Source organism: Eupeodes corollae, chromosome 3 (assembly GCF_945859685.1).
Source record: "Eupeodes corollae chromosome 3, idEupCoro1.1, whole genome shotgun sequence".
Lineage (NCBI taxonomy): Eukaryota > Metazoa > Arthropoda > Insecta > Diptera > Syrphidae > Eupeodes > Eupeodes corollae.
In genome coordinates, this window is record NC_079149.1 from 61,991,146 (window position 1) to 61,997,396 (window position 6,251).

Genomic DNA, 6,251 nt, shown 5'->3' on the forward strand with positions numbered 1-6,251 from the left:
GAAAAATAACAGCTGATCAAAAACAACAGAGATGTCAAAAAAGGAATCCAAAGGTAACCAAGCATTTCTGACAGAACAGCTAAAACTTGAAAATTGATTTCAGCTTTTTGTATTTGTTGATAAACAAAAAGATACAAAACGTTAGTTGAAGTTGTATTTGAGAATGTTCTGTACATAATAGACGATGAAGTAGCTATTTGCCTCCGAATTTTAAAAGGTACGAGTACATAATTATCATCTATTTTTTTTCGCAAGTAAATTATTAATCGTATAGAATTCAAATTGACCTAAGAGGAAATTTAACATACATACATAGATTACAGATTAAGGATTAAGGTTTATTAATTAAATTGTTACGCACCTATCAATTCATCTTCGTCCGACGAATCAGTTGAATTATCCATTAAATGTTTTAACTTACAACAATTTTGACTTCATAGCATTTCTCTGCATTTTGTGAAAAGCAGAAAGTTGTTTTTATTTTTTGACAGCTATCTCAATACAGCTATCCAACTCGTTCAACAAGGTATCTACAAATCCACCTATCGAAGATGCCCTATCCAACACGAGTTTGAACGCAGCCAATGTTAGAACGACAATTGTTTAAAATTGTAGAATTGTCAATCTACCAATATCAAAATTAAAGAATATTATTTTTACAACCTTAAATCGCAATGTAAATAACGAAAGAAAATTTAAAGCTGCTCTAAACTTGTTTGAAAGATGAAGTCCTTAAAATTATATCTAAAATCAAAAATAAGTTTGCAGTCTAAGTTCAGTTACATTTTAAAAACTGATCATTCATTTTATGTATGCAGTATGCAACTCTAATGGTCTGTTTATTCACAATGTTGCCCAATTTGGAAAAAAAAACAAATGCTCTTTGAAAACTTCATTAACCAAGTGAAAACAAACATACATATTTACATATTCTGTTGCGTTCTATGCTTAGGTTGTTCTGCAATCAGTGCATGGGATTTAGAGTTTATCATATAAATGCACACAGTGTTCGTAAAAAAAATTGACGAGCTAAGATATGTTTTTGAAGGTTTTAGAGTTGATGCTATCTGTGTCTCTGAAACTTGGTTTCCTATTAATTTTCCAAACAATATGTTTAAGCTAAAGGCTTACAGACTTTTTAGGACTGATAGAGGAGGAGGTGTTGCAATCTATGTTCAAGATGGTATTACCCGTAGGATAAATTGTATGTCAAACCCTGATAGTGAAATTGAATATATTTTTTTGGACATAGTGTGCTGATTTTTCAACCCTCGTATCTCTCATGGAGACATTAATAGTAATCTTCTACATAAGAGTATATTAATTGACACTATGGGATCTTTTAATATGTCACCGGTAAATGTGCATACGCCAACTCATTTTACAAGTAGTTCCAGTTCGCTCATCTCTTTAATACTTATGTTCCACTTAAATAAAAATGCCTAACTCATCAATCTCGATTGTGGTTTACTTCAGAAATATCCTCGCTCATGTACCGCCGAAAACAAGTGTACCTTCGGTAAAAAAGATACAGATTAGATAAACTTCACAAATCTTACTGTTTGTTAAGAAACAAAGTTGTTTGTAAAATACGCTCAGAAAAGTAAAAAAAAATTAAAAGTCGCCTTAATTTGGCAATGAATTTCCGAAAACTGTGGAACAACTTACGCGAGGTCGGAATTAGCAGGCAAAAAAGTTCAAATGACTGTTATAACATTGATAGTAGTGAGTTGAACAAACAATTTTTAACCTGGCCCGGTACGTCCTTGTTAATCATAATGCTGTAATAAATGAAGATCATATCTCTGATACTGTGCCTAGGTTTGAATTTTCTGGGATAAATGGTACTGTTTTATGTTGGTGAAGTCGAATGCGGTTGCATCATCTTACATAACACGTGTTTAACACTGTATTAACAAGTGGTATCTTTCCCAAGCTTTCGAAGTTAGAAAAAATAGTTCCTGTACCCAAAACTTCCAATGGCAAAGAGTTTCGTCCAATTTCTCTACTTCCCTTTCTCTACAAGGGGTTGGAAAGGATTATGCAAAAGCAAATAAGTATACATATTAGTGGAGCCAATTTACTGACACCTTTTCAGTCTGGTTTTGGTTGTAAGCATAGCTGTACGACAGCACTTATCACTGTGACTGAAGACCTAAGGCAAGCTTTTGCTGACGATAAGGTGAGTTTTCTGGTTCTTTATTGGATTTTTCAAATGCTTTTGACACAATTGACCACTCTATTCTTATACGTAAGTTAAAACACCAATTTAATTTTTCCTCTTCTGGAACAAATCTGGTACTTTCATATCTAAGTGATAGAAAGCAGGCTGTATCCGTCTCCAATACGCTCTCTCCGTTTTTGCCAGTCTTCGTTCCGCAAGGTTCGATTTTAGGCCCAATTTTTTTTTCACTTTATATAAATGAACTGCCATCCATTTTCTCCCACATGAATGCAGATGATGCGCAACTTTATTGAAGTTGATCGCTTGGTGTTATTGAAAATTGCACCCATAACATAAACCAGGACCTTCAAAGCATTCACACATGGTCCCTGGAAAATGGACTGTTCTTAAACCCCATCAAATCTAAATGCTTAGTTATTTCTAAACGGTCTCTAGATCTCTCTTAGTTCCCTCGATTAATGCTTGATAATGCCACTATTGAATTTGTAGAGACAGCTTAGAATCTTGGAGTAGTTTTTTACAGGTCGTTATCATGGAAAAATCACATTAATACTACTGTTGGTAAGGTATATGGAGCTCTTAGAATTCTTCAAAATTCCCAACACATAACGCCTATAAATACTAGAAAGATGCTAGCAAAAACATTGATCATACCTATACTTACGCATGGTTGTGAAATCTATTGTAACTGTGATGATAAGAGTAGACGAAAACTTACCGTTGCGTTCAACGTTTTGTTGTACGTATATTGTCTAGATTACAATTCCCATTTTCTAATAGATCAAATACACTAATAATTCTAAGACATTTATGCCTTACATCCGAGCGACAGTTCTTTGCCAACGCTATTCGCCTTTGGAACTCCTTGCCAAGAGATATAAGAAGACTTGAAAATGTTAAAATATTTGAAAACAAACTTAAACTCTACTTCTCTTCGTCTTACTTATTTGTGAGGTTTTACCTTAATAATTTAATTTAAATCAATGGTGATACCAATTAAATTAGACTGCTCATTTTTTCCATTAAAATGTAATTTTTATTTTATAATTTTACATATACTTGCTTGCTATTGTATTAAATTAAATTTAGCTTTTGTTATCAAATTTGTACATTATTTAAGCTATCACTTTTTAATAAGATATTGTATCTTTATGTGTATAGCATATCAATGAATTAAATAAACTAAACTAAACATATATTAAGAAATTGAAAACTGAAGACATAATTTAGATACATATGTAGTTGTAGATGCCGATAAGTTTCAGACATCTTATATAATCCTCGCCGGTTCGAAAGGTTAGCAAAAAAAAGCTGTAACCAAAACAAGATTCAAAATGCTTTAAGTTCTGCGTGATCCGCATATTATTCCATGCCAAACAAGGGTGTGATTACAAAAATAAAATACAATTTAAATTTTATTCTAAAATATTTCAATTCAAATGAATATACATATGTACATATGTATGTAAATATATAATAGCCTGCATTTATATTTGAACTCTGCCATCATATTGAAAGAATTTTTCAGTGCGACAATAAGAACACAAAATTACTCATTTACGATTAGGTATAACTCTTAATAGTTTGTTATTTATTTTCTTCAATAAATCTCAATTATAAAGCCTTAGTTGAACTTATAATTGCCTAATTGTGATGAATCTATCCTTTTTGGAATCGATTTTCTCCTTATTTGTCACATAAAATTTATTCTGTAGGTATAGTGCTATTTGATTCGTGACATGTTTTTCAAATAAGAAATTGTGTTTCCATTGGACCTTTTTTTAAAAGGTAGGTAGCAATGGGTAGTCTAGGAAAATTAAATATTAACTTCGAAAGAATTCCAAAATAGATGAATTATGTTGAAGAGCTTTATATATACGTCCTTAAAAGTCTTCTTATTTTGTGTTGCAAACATATATGGGAGGGGAATGCAAGTGCGGATCCTGATTTTTAAACAGGGGGTTGGGTTCAGACATTACACATAAAGAGGAATTTTTGGGCATACAAAATTAAATAAGATAATGTTTCATATGCTAAAAAAGTCAGAGAACTCGGACTCAGTTTCATATGCAAAAAACTAAATTAAGTTTTAATGGAGAAGTCGCAGTTACCAGTTTTAAAGGCAAGAAAAAGAGATGCTATTCTTAAAATTATAAAGGGTGATTTTTTTGAGTTTAGGATTTTCATGCATTATTTCAGACATGGTGTCAAAGAGAAAGATGCTCAGTATGCTTTGACATTTCATCATGAATAGACTTACTAACGAGCAACGCTTGCAAATCATTGAATTTTATTACCAAAATCAGTGTTCGGTTCGAAATGTGTTTCGCGCTTTACGTCCGATTTATGGTCTACATAATCGACCAAGTGAGCAAACAATTAATGCGATTGTGACCAAGTTTCGCACTCAGTTTACTTTATTGGACATTAAACCAACCACACGAATGCGTACAGTGCGTACAGAAGAGAATATTGCGTCTGTTTCTGAGAGTGTTGCTGAAGACCGTGAAATGTCGATTCGTCGCCGTTCGCAGCAATTGGGTTTGTGTTATTCGACCACATGGAAGATTTTACGCAAAGATCTTGGTGTAAAACCGTATAAAATACAGCTCGTGCAAGAACTGAAGCCGAACGATCTGCCACAACGTCGAATTTTCAGTGAATGGGCCCTAGAAAAGTTGGCAGAAAATCCGCTTTTTTATCGACAAATTTTGTTCAGCGATGAGGCTCATTTCTGGTTGAATGGCTACGTAAATAAGCAAAATTGCCGCATTTGGAGTGAAGAGCAACCAGAAGCCGTTCAAGAACTGCCCATGCATCCCGAAAAATGCACTGTTTGGTGTGGTTTGTACGCTGGTGGAATCATTGGACCGTATTTTTTCAAAGATGCTGTTGGACGCAACGTTACGGTGAATGGCGATCGCTATCGTTCAATGCTAACAAACTTTTTGTTGCCAAAAATGGAAGAACTGAACTTGGTTGACATGTGGTTTCAACAAATGGCGCTACATGCTACACAGCTCGCGATTCTATGGCCATTTTGAGAGAAAACTTCGGAGAACAATTCATCTCAAGGAATGGACCGGTAAGTTGGCCACCAAGATCATGCGATTTGACGCCTTTACACTATTTTTTGTGGGGCTACGTCAAGTCTAAAGTCTACACAAATAAGCCAGCAACTATTCCAGCTTTGGAAGACAACATTTCCGAAGAAATTCGGGCTATTCCGGCCGAAATGCTCGAAAAAGTTACCCAAAATTGGACTTTCCGAATGGACCACCTAAGACGCAGCCGCGGTCAACATTTAAATGAAATTATCTTCAAAAAGTAAATGTCATGGACCAATCTAACGTTTCAAATAAAGAATCGATGAGATTTTTCAAATTTTATGCGGTTTTTTTTTTAAAGTTCTCAAGCTCTTAAAAAATTACCGTTTAGAAGCATAAAGTGACATAAGTGAAAAAAAATTACTAAAAAAGTGTCAAATATGAAGTCCCGTTTAAAAAGAAATTGATTTAAAAAAAAAACGGAAAATAAGAAAATAATTCCTAAGGAATGGGAAAAAGAAATGCTTATTTTGATACTTGTAACGCACGTAACCTGTGTATTTATTGAGTAGTATACCTTGCGGTTGACGTACTCCTCGTGGTGATGGAGTGGTTTCCTTATACACACATGTGTATAATCCAGAGCACCAATGGCGTAAGGAAACTCATACTTATTGTTCCATAACCTTTGCGCTTCTTATATTTCTTCAGAAGTGTGTGGGAATATGATGCAAGGCTTGCAATATTTGTTTCGACTAGACCACCCTAGATATCGTTGATTGATTGACATCAATGTCATCACCAACACCGCTTTGAAACCCAGGATCTCCTACATAACGCAGACAAATTCTCTTTTTTTCTTGATGAGTCAAAGCAAAGCACCCAGCGTGTTTCCAGGGTTGGGTCCAAAAACTCATATGTCAATAATTGCACACCTGTTTCACTAAATCTATACAATTTTCGAAAACCTTCATCAATTGGACATATTCTATTTTTATAAACACGATTTGTATCAAAAT